Genomic DNA, 22031 nt, shown 5'->3' on the forward strand with positions numbered 1-22031 from the left:
TGTTGCGGCCAATCATGGTGCAGAACCTGTGCCCACCCCTTTTGCATTAGGATGGATGCCTTCCAAATTATAGATTCAGTGCCTTCCCACCCGGGGAAGGGAGATCTGTGCATAGCACCAAGATCTGTGCATAGCACAAGGCCTCAACATTATCTGCAGGCTAACACCATCCAAGGGCCAGAACCCCATTTTTCGCTATATGCAATGCTGTTATATCATCTGCAGTGGCTGCATCAAATAAAGACCACCTTTATATACCTCTGGCAAAGTCGCAGTCTATTGGACAGAAGTATAGGAGAAAATAACTGTCATGGTAGGGACTGCCTGCAGATCTGCTGTAGCTTGGTATGACTGGAGGCACTGTCACCAAATGAAAAGAACATGAGGATCACCTAAAGCCTGTCCTGTTCCCCACAACATCGCGGAAGCTCATCTCTCTTGGACCCTCACATGTAACCAGCACCACACGTACCTGTAACCTAGGCAAAATCTCCTAGAGGGGGGGGGGGGACAGTGCTACAAATGGAGCCGCTGCTGAGATACAGCCAGTGCAAGCTTTTAGAGACTTTGCTGCCAGCAGCAGTAAAATAGGCTGGGACCAGGCCCCTGATGCTCCACCAGGGACCCTGGGCACCCATCCACATTAAGGAAGGGGGGAGCCTCTCCCTGATGCGACACAGGGCCGAATGTGTTGATGCGACCGATGGACAGACTGTGTTGGGGCGTACCCACAGTGTGTTGGGGCGTACCCTGAGGGTATGTTACCAGGGAGCGTGAATACCCTTCATTAAGTTAAAGACAGGGACGGGCCCTTTCAGTTGTAGGCTGGGGACCTTGTGTACCTGTGCACGATGAACTGTGCGAGTTCGGGCGCACCCGGAGAGTATGTTACCAGGGAGCATGTACCCTTCAACCAAATCAGACCAGTGGTTTGGGCGCACCCCGATGGGAAATTCGGGGAGCGTGTACCCTTCAAGCTGCTAACAAAAGAAATTACTGGGGCCAGGAATCTTTTCAGTTGTTGCTGGGGACCATGGGTACCTGGGAATCGTGTTGTGGGGCACACCCTGTGGGAAAGCATTCAGGGAGCGTGAACCCCGCATCTTGTTCAAAAAAGTGACGGGCCCCTTTCAGTTGTAGGCTGGGGGACCCTGAGCACCTTAATGGATATGGACTGTGCTGCTTTACCATGTGAAGTGTGAGGAACGAGCCCCTGATGCGTCGCCAGGGACCATGTGTACCTTTATTCCATTGGACTTTGCTGGGCACTCTAAAATAGAGAAAACCAAGGGACCGCATGGGTTTTGCAAAATCTAGCTGCAAGTTTTGCAAAGAAAGTTGCATCCTTTCGGCGGCAAACACTGACAACGCCAATCGTTGTGACTGACTCAGCTGGAGCTTGGTCATTCCTTTGTCCGCCCTCCCCCTGCTCTGTGTTCCACCTAGTGGAGGTGTAACCGCCAAGTACCAATCCAGGACTTTGTTTCGGCTATGGGAGGAACCACACCTTCTGTACTTTAGTTCTGGGGAGTTGTGAGAGGGAGAAGAGTTGTCTGGTTTGGCTGCTTATACTCTACCTAATCTGCCATTCTACCTCAATTCAAGAACCATGTCAGAGCTAGAACTGACCAACTACTCTCTGTCAGGAGGCTATTTGGTCATCACCATCTATGCGCGACACCACTTGCGGTGTGTCTGCCTGGACTGTCTGCTTCCTGGGGCAATGCAAACCCTATTGCATGGTGCCCTCACTGCAGGACACTGTAAATGAGGCCTGCCAGCCCTGTACCACCGTTAGCTGCTTTTCAATCAATAGACCGGGCCTCCACACCATCTGGTGCGGCCCCTGCGGTCTGTCCTAAACTACTGCTGCTGTCAGCCTACGATCAGGCCCTACTGTCATGGGATGCCGCCCATGGCAATCTGTGCCTCACAGGTCCACCTGTAGGCCCGTGTGCCTGGATACCTGTGCGACCAAGCCCCAACGTTCCGGTGGCCGAGATGACTCCAGTGGTCCAAATCCTGATGGTTCCAGGAACGTAACCGGTGTTGGTGTGCCTGGAGGGTGAGTCGATTGCCCCGGGGGTGTTAGGTGCATCTCCTCTGGTGGTGCCGGAGCCGGTCTGCTCTGTGCCAATTACTAACGGAGGACGCGTGGCGCCCCAACATCGTGGCCCAGAGGAGGTGTCCTTGCCATCCTATTCTGATGAAGAACACAGCTGCTCTACACTTGTGGAGAAAACGTCTAGGCTTACCTGTGTTCCGTGGCCGAGTCCCGAGTCAGCGATGTCCGTCCTGAAGGCCGTGGTGCTATTGGAGCCCCAGAGAAGCCCCATGCTCAAGGAAGATGTTGGCACTGTCAAAGACCTGTCCACTGTGGAGCCCGATGACATCAACTACCTTCAGCTTGGTGAGGCGACATCATCTTCTGCCCAACAGGAGTCTGCTGTGGCCTTGCCTGTCGAGGAGCCTGTTTGTTGTGCCACAGAGTGATGCACTTCTCGTGCCGCTGGATGTGACGTCATTGCCGCCGAACTTGTGCCTGCCTGAGGCTCTCACGAGGTTGGCCCTCTCAGATGACATCAACTAGATGGCCGCCGCTTCCACTGCGAAACCCAACTCAGGTAGAGATGATCCAATGTAGTAAAGCAGAGCCAGAGCACAGCCAATGACTAGTAGTCAAAATAGCCCCACTTTGTCAAGGTGCTTCGGCATGAAACGCGTAGGTGGTGCGTTCATGTAGCTCCGGCTTTTTGTGGATGTCTGCATTTAATAGCTATCAACGAATTTTGGAGTCTGCCTGGGGTTATTTTGACTACTAGTCATTGACTGTGCTCTGGCTGCTGCTATACTACATTGTTTTTAGGATAGAGCAGGAGTTTCTGGTGTTGGATCCTTGCAAACTTCCATCTCTTCCAGCGGTGAAGAACGCGCAGCTGCATTCTTACCGCATCACCATATACCCCAAATAAATTATTTGTATTTATGTTAAGGCATGTTCATTTCCATGGGATGAATAGTTCAAACGTGAATTGATGCTTCAACAAATGAAAGTAGAATTCCTTTTGGGATATCTCTAGTTGTTCCTGATTCATGTAAGCCTTGTATTGCCTCTCGGCAAGAAAACACTTTCTGACGGCAAATCAATTCAGTATTGTGTTAGAGAATTAACTAATGTTGCCCAGTTAACAAGCTGATCTTTGATTATTACTCATAAGTGAGCCGCCGTAGGGGAGAAATGAAGCCACCCATATAATTAACACAGTGTTTATTGAGCACAGCTTATCGATAAGCTAAATGTACATAAACGCGGTGTTAAATGTACTTAGTTAACATTACTTTGACATTCTGGCGTGTCTGCGGCTCGGAATTTTCACTGCTAATTTCCCACCGCTGGAGGGTTTCATAGCCCCAAGGTGTACCGCACACAGGGTTAAGCTTAGAGGATGTAATATCAAATAATATTAATTACATGGTTTAGTTGTAAGCTGTTAGGAACAGACAACCGCTTCCCTTTTGTATCAATATGCACTCGCTTGTCAATATTCATCTTAAGTTGCTGTGTTTTACCACCTCTCCCTATGCTGCATTTTGGAATACACAGCCACTCCTACATAAATGTTAATAACAAAATAAGATGAAGACAAAAAACTACTTTTATAGTCAAGTGAAGCCAAATCTTTCTTTCATAGGATGAAGGGAGGATACTTTCTAAGTCATGATAACAGGCCAGGGAGTTTCTATGATGCTGAGGGGGATAGGTCTTAAAGAGGACATGAAAAAGTCCTGCATGTGGTGGTGGATGCAGGGAACAGCTATGTTGTGAAAATTAGTGGGGGCACAAATACACTATAGCATCTAAATAATGTTAGGTTTACATCCATTGAAGTAACTGCAGTAGAGAAGATGCACAGATACATGGGTAGTTAACAGCTGTAGTTCCTCCCCTCTCTCCCCCGATAATGACCCTCCCCCCTTTTTTTATATATGATGGGATGCAGGGGGTCCATGAAGCTGAACTGCATTAATTTTGACTCCGTTACCCACTGGTTTCCATCCATGAAAAAAAGAAAAGAAAAAAGGATGGGGTAAAAAAACTCAACAGCAGATCATTCATAGTCACAGCACATGTACTCTTTACATAAGTGACTGTGTTTATTTAGTACTGATACTCTGATGCCCATGACATATTCCTCCAGTAAAGGTTTTGACATCTGGGAAGGGTTGATACTGATGCTGGTGCTGAACTAACTTATAAGGTTGAGGCTCTAGATTCATGTACCACATAAGTGGGAGCTCCTCAGCTCCAGCAAGTGAGTGAAAAGGTGCATATCTGATACCATGGGACTCGCATGTTAAAGTATGATTGGTTTTGCAAGCCTAAAAGTCTGCCTGTTACTCACTGTGGATGCAGAAGGCAACTCTTTATCCTTTTGCAAAGCTTTGCCCGTCCCTTTGCAATAAGACCAAATTCACAAAGCTCCATTAAGTCAGGACTCATAACGTCCCGCTTCCTAAAGCAGTAATGGATGTTATGTTGCATGAGGCTAATGCCTATTCACAAAGCTAAATATATGCAAAATCGCCAGCCGTTGTATATCTCACAAGTACAGCATCACCTTATTGTAGCGGAACATTGTGTTAGCTTCCAATAACTGGACCTTAAATATATCTTAGACTTCCTCCTATTCAGACCCTGAAATAAGTGTTTAACTACAGTAAAGTTAGAAAAGGGAGAGGGAAATAACGCTATGTTAGTTAAATCAAACCTAACTGTATGGTTACACCCAGCCATAGCCTGTAAAAGCCCTATTTCATGGTCTGGATGTGAGTAACACCAGTAAGTATGACCCAACTAACATAACGATAAGTCCTTGTGTTACCTTGATGGAGCTTAATTGTATTGTATTGTATGTCTTTATTTATATAGCGCCATTAATGTACATAGCGCTTGATGCGCTTAATGGATATGCGCTATTAGGGGGAACTCCTCTTTTGCATATAATTATCACTAAAGGCCGCTAGAGTTAACGCTATGCCCTTCATGGGAGAAAACATGACTTAACGTTATTAACCTTTAAAGATCTGTGATGAGGCTAAACGTGACGTTAATTTACTGTAGATTAACATCACGTTAAGTCACTTAATGGAGCTTTGTGGATTCGGCACTGGGAGCATTAAAGTTGCAGGTTATGCAGTCCTACACATAACAGAATAAAACTGGCCTGAAGAATTCACAAACTGATACAGTTTGAGGACCAGAGAATTCACACTGACAAGTGCAGCTGGTCTCTTAATTCAGAGACAGTAGTGTGAAGAACAATGTGTGAATTGAGACTAAGTATTTCATGGTTTATTATTTATTTTGCTATCAATTAAACATTTAAAAAGAGAACTCTAATCGAAGATAAAAGGGGGGAATAGTATTAAGGCAGAAACGGTGCCATTCTGGAGCAAAACTTGAGGATGTATTAAAAAACAAAAGCTTTAATGGGATTTTATCTTTTATGTATCTGGTGCAATTTTTGCTCCAATATTGCACCCCTTTTGCTTTGATACATACAGATCATTGTCATTTACATGGGTGTCTCAGGGTCAGCTAAATTACCTCTTCCATTGATAAATCTGGTGTACCTTTTGCTATTCGAATTTCACTAGTGTTGCATTAAAAAGCCTTTGGTCCTTTCCCTAACCTCCTCCCTGTAAAATACATTCAGTGATGTAGAAACCTGCAGGCATCGTGCTCTGCAATGTGTTGCCAAGCTCTTCATCATCAAAGGGGTCGCTCACAGAGAGCGCAGCAGAAGCTAATTAAAAAGGAGTCTTGTTTGCCAGGGTGGTAAGTGAGCCAGGTCAGCATCTGCGCTCAGCAAAGGACCACAGCTTTCAAACAGGAAATCTTCTCATCAGTTAGACAGGGGCATCAGAGGAGGGTTTAAGTGCAGCTGTCTGCTCTGGCTGCCTGAATCACATGGATAATATATAGCGTAGAGCCAGCTTGAAGTTAGGATGTATAGGGAGAGGTACTGTATTCGCAGCAGAAGCACAACGAGAAGTAGTGATGCCACTTTATAGATCATTAGTAAGACCTCACCTAAAATGGTGCATGGTCTACAGATGTAACAAACTAATTTTTTCTGGCACCGGGGTAAACTGCAGTAACGGGACCGTGGCTGCCCCGGCACGTTGCGGGGACTCAATCCAAAACGACGGACCCCCTGCAACGCAACCGCGGAAGACACAGTTGCTGGCGCCGCAGCTTTTTGATCCACCCCTACTCCTCCTACTGACACTCCCCCAAGGAGCAAGCTGGGGCAGAGATGCAGCATGTGATACATCTCATTATAATCTGTGCACCGTGTACCTCCTCCCCAACTCCTGCTATTGACATCCTCAAAGTGCATGCTGGGGCAGAGAGGCCAGAATTGGTGCGCAGATGCAGGGTGAAAATACCACAGTCTTGCACTGAAACTGCTTTGATTATAGACCCATTTCAAACTATTTTCTCTGTGTGGGGAGATTAAATCATTCAAATGTTTCCAAAATGTCTTTATCTGACCCACTTCTTTAATTCCAAACATTTTTTATTTGTTTTTCACTCATATTCAGGGTAAGGGGGGTATAGAACAAAAGAAGGAAAAGGCGGAAGGGGAACAATAAAACCAACATAATAAAATCAACAATACAATACAAAAATAATAATATTAATACTAACAGTCGAAATAATATTTAACCGTACTAATAAAAAATATTGGGGGGGGGAGAGACAGCAAGAAGCACTAGTGTTACTAATCCTAACAATTTTTCTGCCTGAATGTGTTTAGATTTGTAAATCTTGTATTACTGCTACTGATGCAGTGGCCGTTATTCGAACACATCTCGGCGCCGATTTTGAGTTCTCTGCTGTTCCCCAAGCAGCATGAACGCGGCCAATCGCCCCAGGCACCCGCGCTTATCGCGGATGTTTTGTTTGAATTTCATGGATTCTGTTTCTTCGTTTGCAATAAAATGGATGAATTGTAATGTGTACAGTACTGTGCTACTGTGCTACTGTGTCAATTTCATGTTTTTAATAGCCAGAACACTAAAATTAGTTTTTCTGCTCTCGCCGCGCTCACATCTTAGTGCGGGGAGGCTGGAATTCATCCCGCGGTTTCAAATCGGGATTCCGATGTACCTGATGCGTGAAGTGTTCGAACAACGGCCGCTGCATCAGTATGTCCTCTGGAAAGGCTCTTATCCAGGGACTCCAGACCTTTTCAAATCTTTCCCTAGAGTTGTTCATAAATGCAGTGAGTTTTTCAATTTCTAGAACATGTTTAACTTTTTCCTGAAAGATCTAATAGGATGGTACATTTATCTGGAAAGAAGGGAGAAGGAGTGGATCAGTCACTGACTGGCACCGAGATTTTGAAGAAGGAGAGCCTGGTTCAATTCCCGGTGTCGACTCCTTGTGACCTTGGGCAAGTCACTTTATCTCCCTGTACCTCAGGCACCAAAAACATAGATTGTAAGCTCCACGGGGCAGGGACCTGTGCCTGAACAATGTCTCTGTAAAGCGCTACGTAAAACTAGCAGTGCTATACAAGAACATATTATTATTATTGTAACGGGTATTCCCCCGCCCAATCGCATATAGAGTGTATGTGCGGGGAACCTAATGTTACCAGGTGTGGTGCGTTATACCTGTCAGGCTCACAGGAGGCCTGAGCCTCCGCTAGTGAGAGCCTGGGGTGAATCTTTGGAACGTTCTGGTTTGCAGCGCCTCCACCTGTATAGGGTTCTAGAAATGTAGAAGTTTGCCTACACATTTCCACATACGCAAAAAGCACATACACGGAGATGTATATAACCACTTTACTGTAAATGCAGAATAACTGTAACACTTGACATCAGTATCAATAATAACAACTGTGATTGTTATAATACTACTCCCCCTAGGGGGTAACTCCACACCATGTACCGAATGTTATTCACTCCACTAGGAGTGTACCTTGCACCCACCACCGTGTATCCCCACACCGTGTCCACAGTCTAATCCCTTTGTCCCGTGGTCAGCGCTGCCACTATGTGTAAAAATATATATATTGTGATACGTTGGTGCACTTATGAAGGTTACCGGCCGAGTGCTCCTGCACTCGGGCCAGCAATCAACTTCGAAAAGGATCCGCCACTTGGTGATCCCGTCTGCGATCCGGTCCTTCCTTACACGAGGGTCCGCCAGGGGCGATCCCTCCCTGGAGATAGTCTTTGTCTCTTTGGGGCATAGGCTTGAGCCCAAGACTCTTCTCGGGGAGCGCAGCGTCCGCTGGGTCCCTAACTATCACTGATACTAATGTGGCAGGGTCCCTAACCTAGGGCCTGTCCCTGTAGCACCACAAGCTGTGAGGGGCTCAGGACCTAACTGGAGCCTAGGGGGCTGCTGGCCTAATGCAGTGGGTCACAGACCCCTGCACTCACCTCCTTACCCTGGCTCTTCCTGGTCCTGACTGACTAACGTGGGCTCAGCGCGCGAAATGTATCAATCACTATCTGCAGGGAGATACTACAGCCCTATTGGCTCCCTGGCATCACGTGGGTCGCTGCTGTGGCTCATGGGACTTGTAGTCCCTTCCAAGAGCCTCCCTGGTAGCCTATGGTTCGCGCTCGTCTCTCACTGCGCATGCGCAATGTCTCTGCTGGCCGCCGCATTCCCGTTGGTACTGCGCATGCGCGAACTCGCGCAAGGTGGCGGCGCCCTGCACGGGAGCCGCCGGGGACCTCCGGAGCACCGGAGTGCTCCCTGTTCGGCCCCCACCCTCCATAAGTGCCGGCAGATGTGTCGAGTGACCCCTGGCAGCGGAGGTAACGAGGGGGGGGGGGGGTGTCGCGGGGCAGAGGGGACCTGGCTACATCATTATTATCTGTTTCCATTGAAGTGCTATTGTACACCTTGCTGCTGTCAAAAGATGTGCAATTAATTTGTTCATGGCATATGATAGATCTGGTACAGGTTTCCTCAAAATCATTACCACAGGATCCATTGGCACATCAACTCCAAGTGCCATGGTGATCTCTCTCTTAATTTTCCTCCAGAAAGGGACAGCTTTTGAACATGTCCAGAAAATATGATATATTGTTCCTCTGCATCCACAATTTCTCCAGCACGGAGCACTTGCTCATTTATAAATATGGGCTAATCAGTCCGGTGTTAAATACCACCTCATCATAATCTTGTATCTGTTTTCCTTTATTATAGTACAAACAGACGAGCTCGCTGCAGCCTCCCATATCTCTGTCCACTCCTCCCCAGAAATGTATTTTCCTATGTCTATCTCCAAGAGAATCATATACGAGTGCTTTTCATTCTTATCCATAGAACTTAGAACAGCATATATATATTTGAAATCATCCCTTTCTGATGTGTTTGCATTGTGCACATCTCTTTAAATACAGTTGGGTGCGTAATGCCGGGTGGAAAACATTTTGAGATAATAAAATGCCTAATTTGTATGTTTCTGAAATATTCTGATGATGGAATATTATATATTTTTTGTATTTCTTCAAATGTATATTGTTTCCCAAAAACATAGCATCTTTAATCCTGATTATACCCCTTGCAATCCAAATATTATTCCTTCCTGGTATACATCCTGGGGGGGGGAATTCCTCATTCCTCCACAATGGAGTCATGAGCGAGGGTTGTCCCATTAACCCCCTTTTTTTTCTCCCATGTATCCCGAACATTCAAAGTAAACTTAATAACTGGGTGGTTATACACCTCTTTAGGTCTATTAAGGCCATTCTCCCTCCACTGCAGAGGTAAATTATAATTTTCATAGGTAGTGTTAGGACCTGCATACTGGTCATGTTGTGAAGTGGGTGCAGGCTTATAACGTTTTGCCAAAGGGTTTAACTAAATGACCCTTACTTATAAGAATACTAACATTGAAGTATTTAACTATGTACAGCTCAACCCCGTTATAGCGCGGTCCTCGGGGCCACTCGATCCAACCACGCTATAACCGGGGTCGCGCTAATTAAAAAAAAAATTGCAGCCGTGCACCCGATCGGGAGGTGGGAGGAGGGGGGGGAAGAGGTGGAGTGAGGTGCTGGCAGTCCTACACGTCTCCCACCAATCCCCATGCCAGCCCCGCACCGATCTCCGCCAGCAGCCCCGCACCGATTCCCCCCCCTAGCCCCGCACCGATCCCCGCACAGATTTCCCCTCCCCCAGCCCCGCACCAATCCCCCAGCCCCACACCGATCCCCGCACCAATCCCTCAGCCCCACACCGATCCCCCCCCCTAGCCCCGCAGTGCGTGCAGTGTGCTGTGAGTGTGTGCAGTGTGCTGTGAGTGTGTGCAGTAGCACTCCTTTTGACACAAATATATATATGATGTGGTGGGTTCTGGTGTTAGAGCTTGCTGGAATTGTGTGTCTAATTGTGGGTCTAAGACATGCTGGTAAATGGCTTAAATGTGCTGCAGCATAATATTTTTTTAGTAATGGCAAGGCCAGACCCCCATCTGTTTTTAATGTACTTAGTACACTTATTTTTATTCTTGATCTGACCCACTTCTAAACCTCAGAACACAAATGTTTTTATTTATTAAAAGTGTAAAAGATAATTTAAGTAAAACACAGCAATTCTTTTTTGAAAATTAGATTGTAAACTCTACAGGGCATGGACACAATGTGCCCGGACAATTCTATGTAAAGCTCTGCGTACACTGCCAGTGAAATGGAACAAAGAAACCCATTAAAGAAAGTAACATCAAGAGATTAAGTGACTTTGAAGCTGCAGAACAAGCAATATCCTGCATGTGTTTTTTTTTTAATAAATCTGTTTTGTAAAATCATTTTTCTATGAGAAAATACTTGTAGAATTTTTTAAAAACAACTCTGAAATTAAATTTTTAATGTATTAAAATGTAACAAGCATTTTTTGTTTCTACAGTATATCAACTATTTACAAAGTTACATCCCCTTACTCTAAAACAGGCTCCGGCACACCATTTTTGAGCCCTGCCCCCTCTCTAGCAGTGCACCAATTGTATCTAGTGACTGGCTGGTCACATGATCTTCCAAACAGATCTTTGCATCTTTGGTCCTCTTCTGCTGCTAACAGCCATTTGGTGAACCCCGAGCCAAATCTTCGCCGATCGATCACAGGAGAACGTATTGTTTCGGCAACTTAGCTAATTACTTATCATTGTGTGGATTGTATTAATGCACATATTAAAGGAACATCCTAAGAGGAGTAGGCGTTTATTTTATGATTTGTTTTGACTTAAAGGGATGGTGGGCCTGTTGGCATATAATTTAGGCTTGTAAATAAACCCTGTATAGAGAAATACTACGTTCCCTGCCTTAATCGGGTCTAAAAGAGACTGCAATGTGGTGTGGGCATCGATATATATATATATATATATATATATATATGTAACCCTGCTTCCCCCCACCCCTCCCGACTCTACGGTGATGTCTAGGGTACATAAGGGCAGATTACATGAGGTGTGGTACATACCTGTTAGGAACAGAAGGGCCTGAGCTTCCCGCGGTGTTGTGGGGGAGCCAGGACCGGGCTTCTGGGGTGATAGCCTCCATGATCTCTTAGTGGTGCAGCGCCTCCAACTTCTATACTCCCAGGGTAATGGGACAGGACTGGTATAGAAGAACCCCTCGTGTCCCAGGGTTATACTCTCCAAGTCACACACAGTCTTTACGGGTGAAGAATAGTCTCTTTATTTGACAGAGCAACAATATCCCAATGATAAGGCTTCCAGCAGCCGCAACACAATCGCCAGGACGGGGTATACACAGCTCACCTCCGCCCAAATACTTCCTCCTCTCCTTCCCTCCAAGTCACTCTTCCGATAGGATGGTCTGAGCTAGGGCTTCAATACCCCGTGGCCCACCCCTGAGGTTAGCCTCAAGGTGGGTCTTGAATTCTCCCCCCATCACCCCTGGCAGCGGGGTGAGGGCATTGGTCAACCAGTCTATAATTCTATCAGCTCTACCTATAGACGCTGATCGTTTCAGTTCATCTCGCTCTCTTCCGGCACGCTGCGCCGGGGAGCCCGCAGCCTCCTGATACTCCTCGGACCGTTCTGCAGGATTCGTGGCTCACGACATAATAACCAGCAACTCTAGACTCTCGATATACTGTTCACTCGAACTCTTCCTAAACTACTCTCTCAAACAAAGAACCAGCAAGCAAAGAAGAACAAGACCAACCACTCACCGGAGTTGGCTGCTAAATATAGAGCTAGCCCCTCCCCTCATGGTGTCAGCAGAACCTCCCCTCTTGCTCACGCCTGCAGCAGAGTCCAGGCCTGCATCTACCACTCAGGATAGGGCTATGAAGGGGGAAAACCCATGATGATTACTGGCGCCTGATCTTAACAGGGCTTATCACAGTAGAAGGAAGATAGGTATAGCCTGTGCTGTTTACAGGGGGCTACACACACACACACACACATATATATATATATATATATATATATATATATATATATATATATATATATATATATATATATATATATATATATATATATATATGAGAGACAAAGAGAGAGAGAGAGAGAAAGAATGAAATTCTTTGTAAAATAAATTCCTTTTTCAGTAAAAAGTTACTGGAACTTTACATTTGTGAATAAAAAAAACCAGTTGTACTTTGTGTCAATAAATAAATAAAAAAGTAGAGACACTTCCGTACGCTTGGTACCATCTCACTACCATTACTGAGGAAGACATTCCCTGTGGAAATGGTTTCTCTCTCTGTCCATCTCATTCCATTATTTAAGTGCCGTGTTATTACAGTAAATTGCATGAGAGTGGTAAGATAAGGGCACTCTCTTTGATATGAGTAATAACCGCACAGGTGCCTTAATGCACACGGATGATTACCTTACGAATTCATGGCACGGCGTAGGATGTCTCTCGAAGCTTTGTGCGCTCTTCTAGATCAGGACTGGCCAACTCCAGTCCTGAAGGGCCACCAACAGTCAACGACTGCGCCACCTGTGCTGAAGCAGGGATATCCTTAGTAGCGGACCTGTTGGGGGCAGTTGAGGACTTTAGTTGGCTGCTCCTGTTCTAGATATACCTTGTATACTGGGGACGATGTTGGAACCCACACAGTTGGAAATAACACAGAAATGTATTTGCAGTGATGGGCTAGTACTGCTCCAATGTTCCTTTGTATAATGATTAAACTGGGAAGTCAGGGTCTTAATCAAATGGATGTAGTATGTTCTCCAGGTTCATCATTGTTTCCAGTGTATTTTCTCTTTTACTAGAGTACCAATGACTTACTATATATACACCCCCCCAAACACTCCTTTATACAACACGTGGAGAGACACCTGTAAACAAAAAGGAACACACCGGAGATACCTGGGAAATCTGCTACATTAAGTCATTTGAATACATTTTGTATATCTAAATGAGCAGATTTCTCTGGTATCTCAGGTGTGCTCCTTTTTGGGCATAGGTATCTCTCCCCGTATTAAATAAAGGTGTGTACAGAGCGTTCATTAGCCTTTCCACTGTATTTTTTAAAATCCTTTTGGATTGGTTTTAACGCCTTGGCTGCCAGAAAGGGGCTTTTGTCGTCAAAAACATAAAAGTGTACAGTAGGACACTGAGGTCTAGATGCCCCAGCCTGTGGAAAGCGGTATTATCGGCAAAAAAAAGGCGTTATTTTCCTGGTATATAAAAAAAATACATCAATGTTGCACCGCATTAGATAACACATTTTTTACATTAACCGATAAAAAGGACTAAATACCGCTGTTTTTGTCATGTTGATGCCATTAATCAAGTCCCAATATTTATCAGAACCGCGATAATGCTGCATTTTGTTTATCACATACGCCAGGATGGCGTTGCCGCTATCTTGCCTATGTACACTTTATAATGGCCATTATATACACAGGCAAGATATCCTAAACCAACATGGAATACTGTAGGTGATAAAAAGAAAACACATTACAGTGCATATGAACCCCTTAGTAGCCTAAGTGGTCAGCTGGTCATGGGATTCCATGACTAGCTGACCACCAAGGGCTACAAAGTGGTTAATATTAACATTACACTACCCTACCCAGCCCCTTTGGCTACCTCATTGGCTAGGATGTACTATGCAATGCTTTACTAACTGCTAAGGCAAACAATGGATTAACTCCTACCACCACCACCCTGGGGGCATAGCAGCCCTCCCCGGGGCAACTACCCCCATCTCCCACCCAACCCAACAAACCTAACCCTCCTCTAGACTAATGGCCAATAGCCATTAGTCAATTAAAGTAGCCAAGGGGGGTAGGCAGTGAAGTTTTTATTAACGCTGTTTCATGTCCGTGGTGTACTTTGGTAGCCACAGGCATCAAAGTTGTTAATGTTATTTCTACCATAGGGTTTTGTAATAATACATTTGACAGAAGCCTGTGCTGGAAATATTAGTAATGTGATTTCAATGCCGGGCTTAATGCATGATTAACAGTTGCGTTCATTTCCCGTATTCTGTTACAAAATTGTGACACTAAGGCCTGGTATTTTTTTATTTTTTATTCTTTTTTACGATTTTAATTACGTTCTAACAGAGTTTGATGTATCTAGGCCTAAGAATTGAATAAGTGCAAATTTCACAAAACCCATTATTCCTATTTCACCGGAAGCAGATAATTATCACTTTAACCCTTTCCTTACCAGAGAGGACTGCCACACAGTTTGTAGACATGGAAAACTGAAATATGGGAAGGGTTTGGCTCGATGTAGGTCCTCCCTTGAAATATGAGCTCACTTGTGTGTATGGTATGGTCTTGTACGAGGAATACTGCCTCCATCACCTCTCCCTTTCCTCATTTTCAAATAAACTGAAAATAGTCAAATGTCTAATTTCAGGATGATTACAATAGTTCAAATAAGCCAAATAAATTGTTCAAGTACCATGTGGTCAGCAAAAAAGGTATATATTTTTTAAAACAACTAATGAACGTCATTGACGTACCTAGAAAGATTTACTCTTATTGTAAAATAGTTTTCCTCATTGAATCCTGTAAAAAATAAACTTGCTTTTCATGTCCGCATAGCTACAGCATGACATGCAGTTTCTTATTATACGTCCTCCACTTTTGGATGTTTGGCTCCAGATGGCACCGTAACTACTTCCATAAAAGAACAAACTATGGGGTCTATGCACTAAGCTCTGATAGAAAAAATTGGCATGGTTCTTAAATCGCCATTTTTTACAGCGTTGCTATCACGGTATGCATAAAGCCCCAAATACCAGTATAGCCATGGCTGGTCCAGCATCTCTTTACCTTCCCTGTCACGTAAGTAAGTTTTAATAAGATGTAGACAGTGACAGGCTATCCTATGGGGGTTTCCCCCTCCTCATGCTGACTTCCTGAGTGACTGGAGTGGAGAAGACACAGGGATCTGTGATAGCCAATGGTGGCACAGATACTGGGACCTCCCTCTTTGAGCTTCAGGAAGGAAGTGCCTAAATTATAGATTGAAGTCCAGCCCCCTTAGGTGTGATACCTTCAGTTGTTTTTACAGCCTGTCCCTTCATGGGGTGGGAGAGTGTTGGAGACGTCTCCTCCCGGCTGGGAGGGAGACATATGCTCAGCCTCATGGGCTGAGGGCAATAAGCTACTCTAGCCAGGCATCAATATTACCCGCAGGCCAGTACTATCCAGAAGCCAGGGATCTATCCTATCAACTGAAGCATACGCTGCAATGACACCGGCAGTGACTGCTTCAATAAAGATCATCCTCATTTATACTTCTGGCTCAGCGGCAATCTGTGGGACAGAGGTATTGGGGGTAAAGCTTGTCATGGTGGGACTGCCTTCAGCTCTGCTGAACCCGCAGCAACTCATCTCTCCTGTTCCCTCACAGGTAATCACAACTACATCAGCAGTAGCCTACATGTTCTCCCAGAGGGGGGGGGGGACATTTGCTACACCAGTGATAGCAACATTTGCAAAAATGACGAGTACCTGGCGACGAGATGATCGCCCCTCTGAAAAGGACTCACCCAGCGAGTTCTTTCAGCTGCAGAGAGAGCCACCTCTCTCTGCGCAAGTCTCGCCTGTTTTTTTTTTTACATTTTCATTTTATTACTAGTGTATGTGAGACCCCCTGCTTCCCGAGATACAGGTCCCGTTATGGGGTGCCGGTATCTCCTATGCATTTGATTCCCACGGTGATACAGGATATTTCAATGCATAGGAGATACTGGCACCCCATAACGGGAACTGTATCTTGGGAAGCAGGGGGTCTGTGGACCTCAAATCAACACGCTTCTGCTCCGGAGACGCCCTACTCAGGAACACTAATAATAAAAATAATATTAAAGCAGCTTCGTTACCTTAGCGTATAACCGCTAAGGCAATGAAGGTGTTAAGGCACAATAGTAGCTTTATTGAGGGCAGAGGGGGTGATTGAAGCAGGTACTTGGCCCTTAGTTCACCCCCTCTGCCCCCAATAAACCTTACAATATGTAACCAACAATACACAACACACCCCCTGTACCCCCACATAAAACCATTATTTATTTATTTTAACTCAGGATTGAAATCATCCCTTAAAGTGACATCACATCCTTTTGAACTAAGGTAACCTATCACATGGTACAGCAACCAATTGGATTGTCTTCAATCCCATTGGCTCTAATACCATGTGATATGACCATGTGGTTTGAATGATGTGACGTACCTCCCTTGAAGATGATGTCACAACCTTCACAAAAAAAAAAACGAGGCGGGCACATGATACAGCGTCGAATCAGATTGGAGCTCTACCAAATGACCCAAAAATGTAACGTCATAGGCCATATTCAGGGACGACGCCTCATTTGACCTCAAGAAGCCGACGAGTCAACATTGTGTTGTGGATTTACCATGGGGTTTTTTGGATTAACAGATGAAGAAAGAAGATAAAGAAAAGAAAGAAATAATCAAGATGAAAGAAAGAAGAATTTGGTTACCTGGTCCGGATAATCAAGGTGGATGATGTCGCGGTATGAAAGCTTCCTGATAAGCCAGAATTCGGAGGGCCAACGCGTCTAAAAGTAAGTTAAATATTGAATGTATATAAATGTATTTTTTTTCTTCAGGTTTTTGGATTGTATATTGTTTATTTTATGTTTTTCATTTGCCCACTGATTGATAATGTATTCATCTGTGCCCAAAAGGGACACCTGCGGGGACCACCTGGAGGCCCACGGACACCTGTGGGGACCCCCGAGGACCCCCAGACACCCACAGGGACCACAAGGGGACCCTGTTGGGGCTTCCGGACACCCACAGGCACCACCTGAAGGCCCACTGACACCCGGTGGTATGAATCCTGTGTATAAAAAAAAATATTATATTTTATGTAGGGGCACAGGGGGTGGGTTGTGTATTTGTGATTATAATGTTTATTGGGGACAGAGGGGGTGAGTGAACAGCCAAGTACCCCCTTCACTCACCCCCTCTGCCCCCAATAAAGATGCTGTTGTCCATTAACCCCTTCATTGCCTTAGCGGTTAGCCGCTAAGGTAATTAAGTTGTCTGTAAATAAATTTTTATTGCATGGGATTGATGCCGGGGGTCTCCGGTGCTGATATTAAGGGTATCAGCTCCGGAGACTCCCGGCATCAATCCGATGCAGGAAAAATGCATTTTGTTTTCTAAGTCCCGTCTCGCCGCTTATCGGCAGCTTCTGACCACCCCCTTGGCAACTTTTTCTGGCGAGACGATTTGGAGAGGAAATCTCAATTCTAGAGGGGCTACTAGAATACCACAAGTTTGAAAAGCTGGTGATAAGTGGCTTATCGCCGTGCATTTGGTGATTTTTTTTTTCCGGCAAAAAAAGTTGACAAAATGCTCTCTTACCGCAGTAGGCTTTTTTGGCGATAAGGTGGCGATAAGTGACATCGGAGTTTAGTGCATATCTGTAGGCCCCTATGTATGCTGAAAGTTTGACCATTGTGCTCTGTATTGTATATATAATCTGTAATGCTTATGGTGAATATCCTTATCCCCCCTCTTCCATTTCTCTTTTCCCCCCCATCTTATTTTCCCCATGATGTTTACTACCCTAACCCCTCTCTACTTAAAACCTAATAACAAAAATTGTTGCGCAACTGTGTGCCTAACATAATGGCGGCTTCAAATGTCCCGCAGGCCAATAAGAAGCCATGACGTCATCCTGTGCGGCTTCCTATTGGCCCTCGGGACTGGGACATTTAAACTGTACAGGGATACCGGCACCGCTACGCAATGCAGCTTGTTCTGCAGCTTTAAGGGAGCTGTGTTTTGTTTTTTCCCCATTTCAAAAGCTGTATTAATGCATTTATTATATTCGTTGTAGAAACTGAAAGAGGTTGCATGGTAACATTCAAAAAATAAGCAGCCTGAGCTTTTGTTTTTCACACAATGAAAACAGTTCTCAAATAAATATATGTTAGTGCTTAGGATTTCAAGACTGAAGGAGGAGTTGTGCTCATCCTGTAAGATCTAATGCACTTTACCCCCACCTTGCATCACTTTATAGATAGTTTTCATTACTTTAAAACAAATTAAATACAATTTATAAATGCTGTTACTGTACATCATGTGCATGGGGGCAGAAGATTAATGGTAACATTTTGTATATGAGCAGGTGCTGATTGATCCGACTTGATGACAAGTTTTCTCCCGCAGAAGCTCTGCAAGTATTGCGGCCTGAAAGGAAATCTCAGGCTCATATTTATTCCATTCATTGCTGGATAGGCCTAACACACAAAAGAACGGCATCACAGACACCTCCAGCACTGATGAGAGGTTAGTACCGTCCAGTGTAGCATCCCATCAGAACTTCATTTCTTTAAGACATGTTTTAGAATTGTCTCCATAAAGGGATGTAGTACCCGTTTATTTTGTAGAATATTGTTGGCGCTTTACCAATACAAATATACATACCTGAAGTTACTGTTCATGCACACTGCTTAGATCAAATGTTTGTTGGTCCAAGGAATCAATTGAACAGATACATTTACATCCCAAATAAGTGAATGTATGCGTCGCATCTCTCTCCTGTGATACCGCTTCGTCTGACTCCAGACCATGGTCTTCATACAAAGTGTCCAGTATGTTTAGTTTATTTTTCATGACCGATACGGTAGGTAAATGTTAAGGTCCCTCTGTATGGCATCTTCTTCTCATCCACTTCTTTAACAGTGAGCGGCCACACACCCTTCATTCTTTTTATTTATTTATTTTAAAAAATGAACAGGAAGTTACCTCTCGTTTTCAAGTATGCTCTGGGCACACAGTTATAGCAATACATGGTTACATGTATGATGGAGCATGCCCTTCAGACAAACGCAAACACACTCTGTACCACCCAGCCATGATATTGACACAAAATTCTTCCATAGGCGTTACTTAGTGCGGTTTTTATATTGTTTTCTGTCATCTTCACCTCAGCCACAAATTCATGTAAAAACTTTAACCCCCTTTTCAGCCATGAGAGAGCTTCAGTCGCTGAGTTTCTAACTTATGCCACGTTTGAATTAACTTCATGAAGAACTATCTTTTGAAGTGTGGTGAACTCGTCCTTACTGGTTATGTATTTCTGATTTATTTTCTTAATGTTCCCAACAAAGTCCATCTTAACAGGTGGAAACACAGTTGATCCAAGCTAGACCAGGAACAACTGCATAACAAAAGTCCAGAAAGAATGCGGTTGGTATCCCATCTTTATCTTCAAATGTAATGTAGCGCTGATTCCCCCATCCTATGGGAGATGTGGCGGCTATTGAGTGTGGGTGCGCTATTACCTGTAGGCTCACAGGAGGCCTGATCCTCCGTTACAGGGAGCCTGGGGTGTACCTGGTTCGTTTGGTGACAGCACCTCCACCTGTGAGGGATCCTAACAATGCTGGATAACCCCGTCACAGGACCCAATACAAGAAAGGCACACACTTGTATAGATAACAGGTTTTACTGAACATATATGATTATACCACAACATGTATAACGTAGGCCTCGCACGGCCATAACCCACACACCTTATCACACTGTCCATCTACTTAGTCCACATCCCGGTGAGAGTGTCCCTCAATGTACAGAGGTGCCCTGGGCACCTAACCACCCTGGTGTTCACAGTAGCCAACCCACCCGGAAGTGTGTGACAGCGCTGCCCACAGTGTTATAGTTGGTGTACTTGTAGATAGTGTGATACCTGCCGGGTGCCCCAACATCCGATAGCGCCAATGGAAGACAGGGGTCCATCCGGTCCCACGCCGTCGCTGTCAGCGATGAGTCCGCCTCCATGTGGGGTGGTGTCCAGCTGGAGGGTCCCATCTTAATTGTCTCTAAATGCGGTGATGATCTGGTCCCAGGCCACAGGCCGCTGATGCTGCGCGGCATCTTCACCTGTGTGACTGACACTAATCAGCTAATGGGCCAGAGTCCTTGTAGCAGCCACAAGCTTACAGGGGAGTCGTGCCTAGCTGGGGCCTAATAGGGGGTCTCTGGCCTAGTACGGGGGCCAGAGACACCCTGCACATGCACCCTTATCCTTCAGTGTCACAGCTCCGACTGAAGCACGAGGTCTGAGCACGCCAAATGTATCCACTGCAGAGCAGGAGATCCTCACAGCCCTATTGACTGTTACGCGGCCCCTGGGGCTGCTGGCGGTTGTAGTTCCCCATGTGCGGCCAATCGCAATATGGTGGCACCCTGCAAAGGGAGCCGCTGCAGACCTCCGGCAACCCACTCGCCATCCTGACTGCTCCACGCTACCGCAGCCCTCTCCGCACTGTCCCCAGCCTCCCCTGCCGGTCGCAGCCGCAGCAGAAGGTAAGAGAGAACGAAGGGGGACCTGGCTACAGTAATATCGCTGAATCTGTGACTCATTGTACTAAAGAATGTTTGGACCCTTACTTCAGCTCCTCCCCCTTCACCACCTCCTCCTTTATCTGGCTGCAATGTTCTTGTTACTGCAGGCGTGTGTGCCCCATCACTGACAGTAATGCTGTCTGTATCCCGTGACTTGGTGTCAGACGCACCTTTAGTGCCCTCCAAATCCGTGCTCTGCTCATTATGCGAAGAAGCCGCAGGGACAGTCTCAGAGATTTCTATACTGAGCCTGCGGACATGTTCAATAAAAGATTGGTCACGATGATTCACCTCTTCCTTTAAAGAGCCATTTTCAAGGTTGTTGTTTAGTTCCATCTTCCTTTGTGCACAAATATGACCAAATAAGACAGAACGACGTGCCTTGCCGTGTCTGAGAATGGAGAGAAGGGGTGATCCCGGAGGTGTGGCATGGATTAGGTCAGATGTAAAGGTGTTATTTGCAATCTGCATACACTCCCCCAGGGTTTTCAGGAAGGTATTGCATGTGGATTTCAGAAGAGCTCCCATGTCAATTTTGTTCTGAGAATCTGATGTGTTAATCATAGAAGGCTCTTTCGTTTTATTCACTTGTTGAACCAAGATGTTGCAGTAGTCTTAATTAAGACATCCTTGTTTTCAAGGCTTCTGTGTTGTCACTAAAGTCTTTTTCTTTCTTCTTTCGGATGTCTGTAATAGAGGCCTTGGCGGATCCCAGCGCAACAAGCCACTATTGTCTCCCTGCCGCTGTCCTCATTTTCAGATAGAAGTACTGCTCCCCCATATTAGCCAGATCCATCCGAGTATTATCAATGGATTGAACTTGCTGCCATTTGGATAGTTCCTTTAAAGCCCTTTCCGGTGTCGTCCCTTGAATCATAATATGACAATATCCCACCGCACTAAAGAAACCATTGTAGCTGCCAGCCGTTTAAATAATTGGTCCATTTGTAAAGTATCCCTTCCATGCTACTGGGAATGACACGAACAGCTCCACATGTCCCAAACCCTGGCAACGATCCTCCTTGCTGAGGCCAGCGGTGGCTCTACCTCCCCGTGTGCTTTCTTCGCACTGTTGCAGCACCCCCGTTGCCCTGATCATTGGGCAATAACCAGTGTCAGACCGCAGCACATCTCTGCTATGAATAGCCACCCCAGTGAGAAGAAAGT

The 22031-nt window shown here is 45.4% G+C and overlaps 1 pseudogene; it reads right to left on the reverse strand.

The window, feature by feature from the left end:
* Positions 1-3021: 3021 nt before the first annotated feature.
* LOC142498110 (putative protein PLEKHA9) lies at positions 3022-21428 on the reverse strand (annotated as a pseudogene).
* Positions 21429-22031: the final 603 nt, after the last annotated feature.

This window comes from Ascaphus truei, chromosome 6, assembly GCF_040206685.1.
Source record: "Ascaphus truei isolate aAscTru1 chromosome 6, aAscTru1.hap1, whole genome shotgun sequence".
In the NCBI taxonomy this organism is placed as follows: Eukaryota; Metazoa; Chordata; class Amphibia; order Anura; family Ascaphidae; genus Ascaphus; species Ascaphus truei.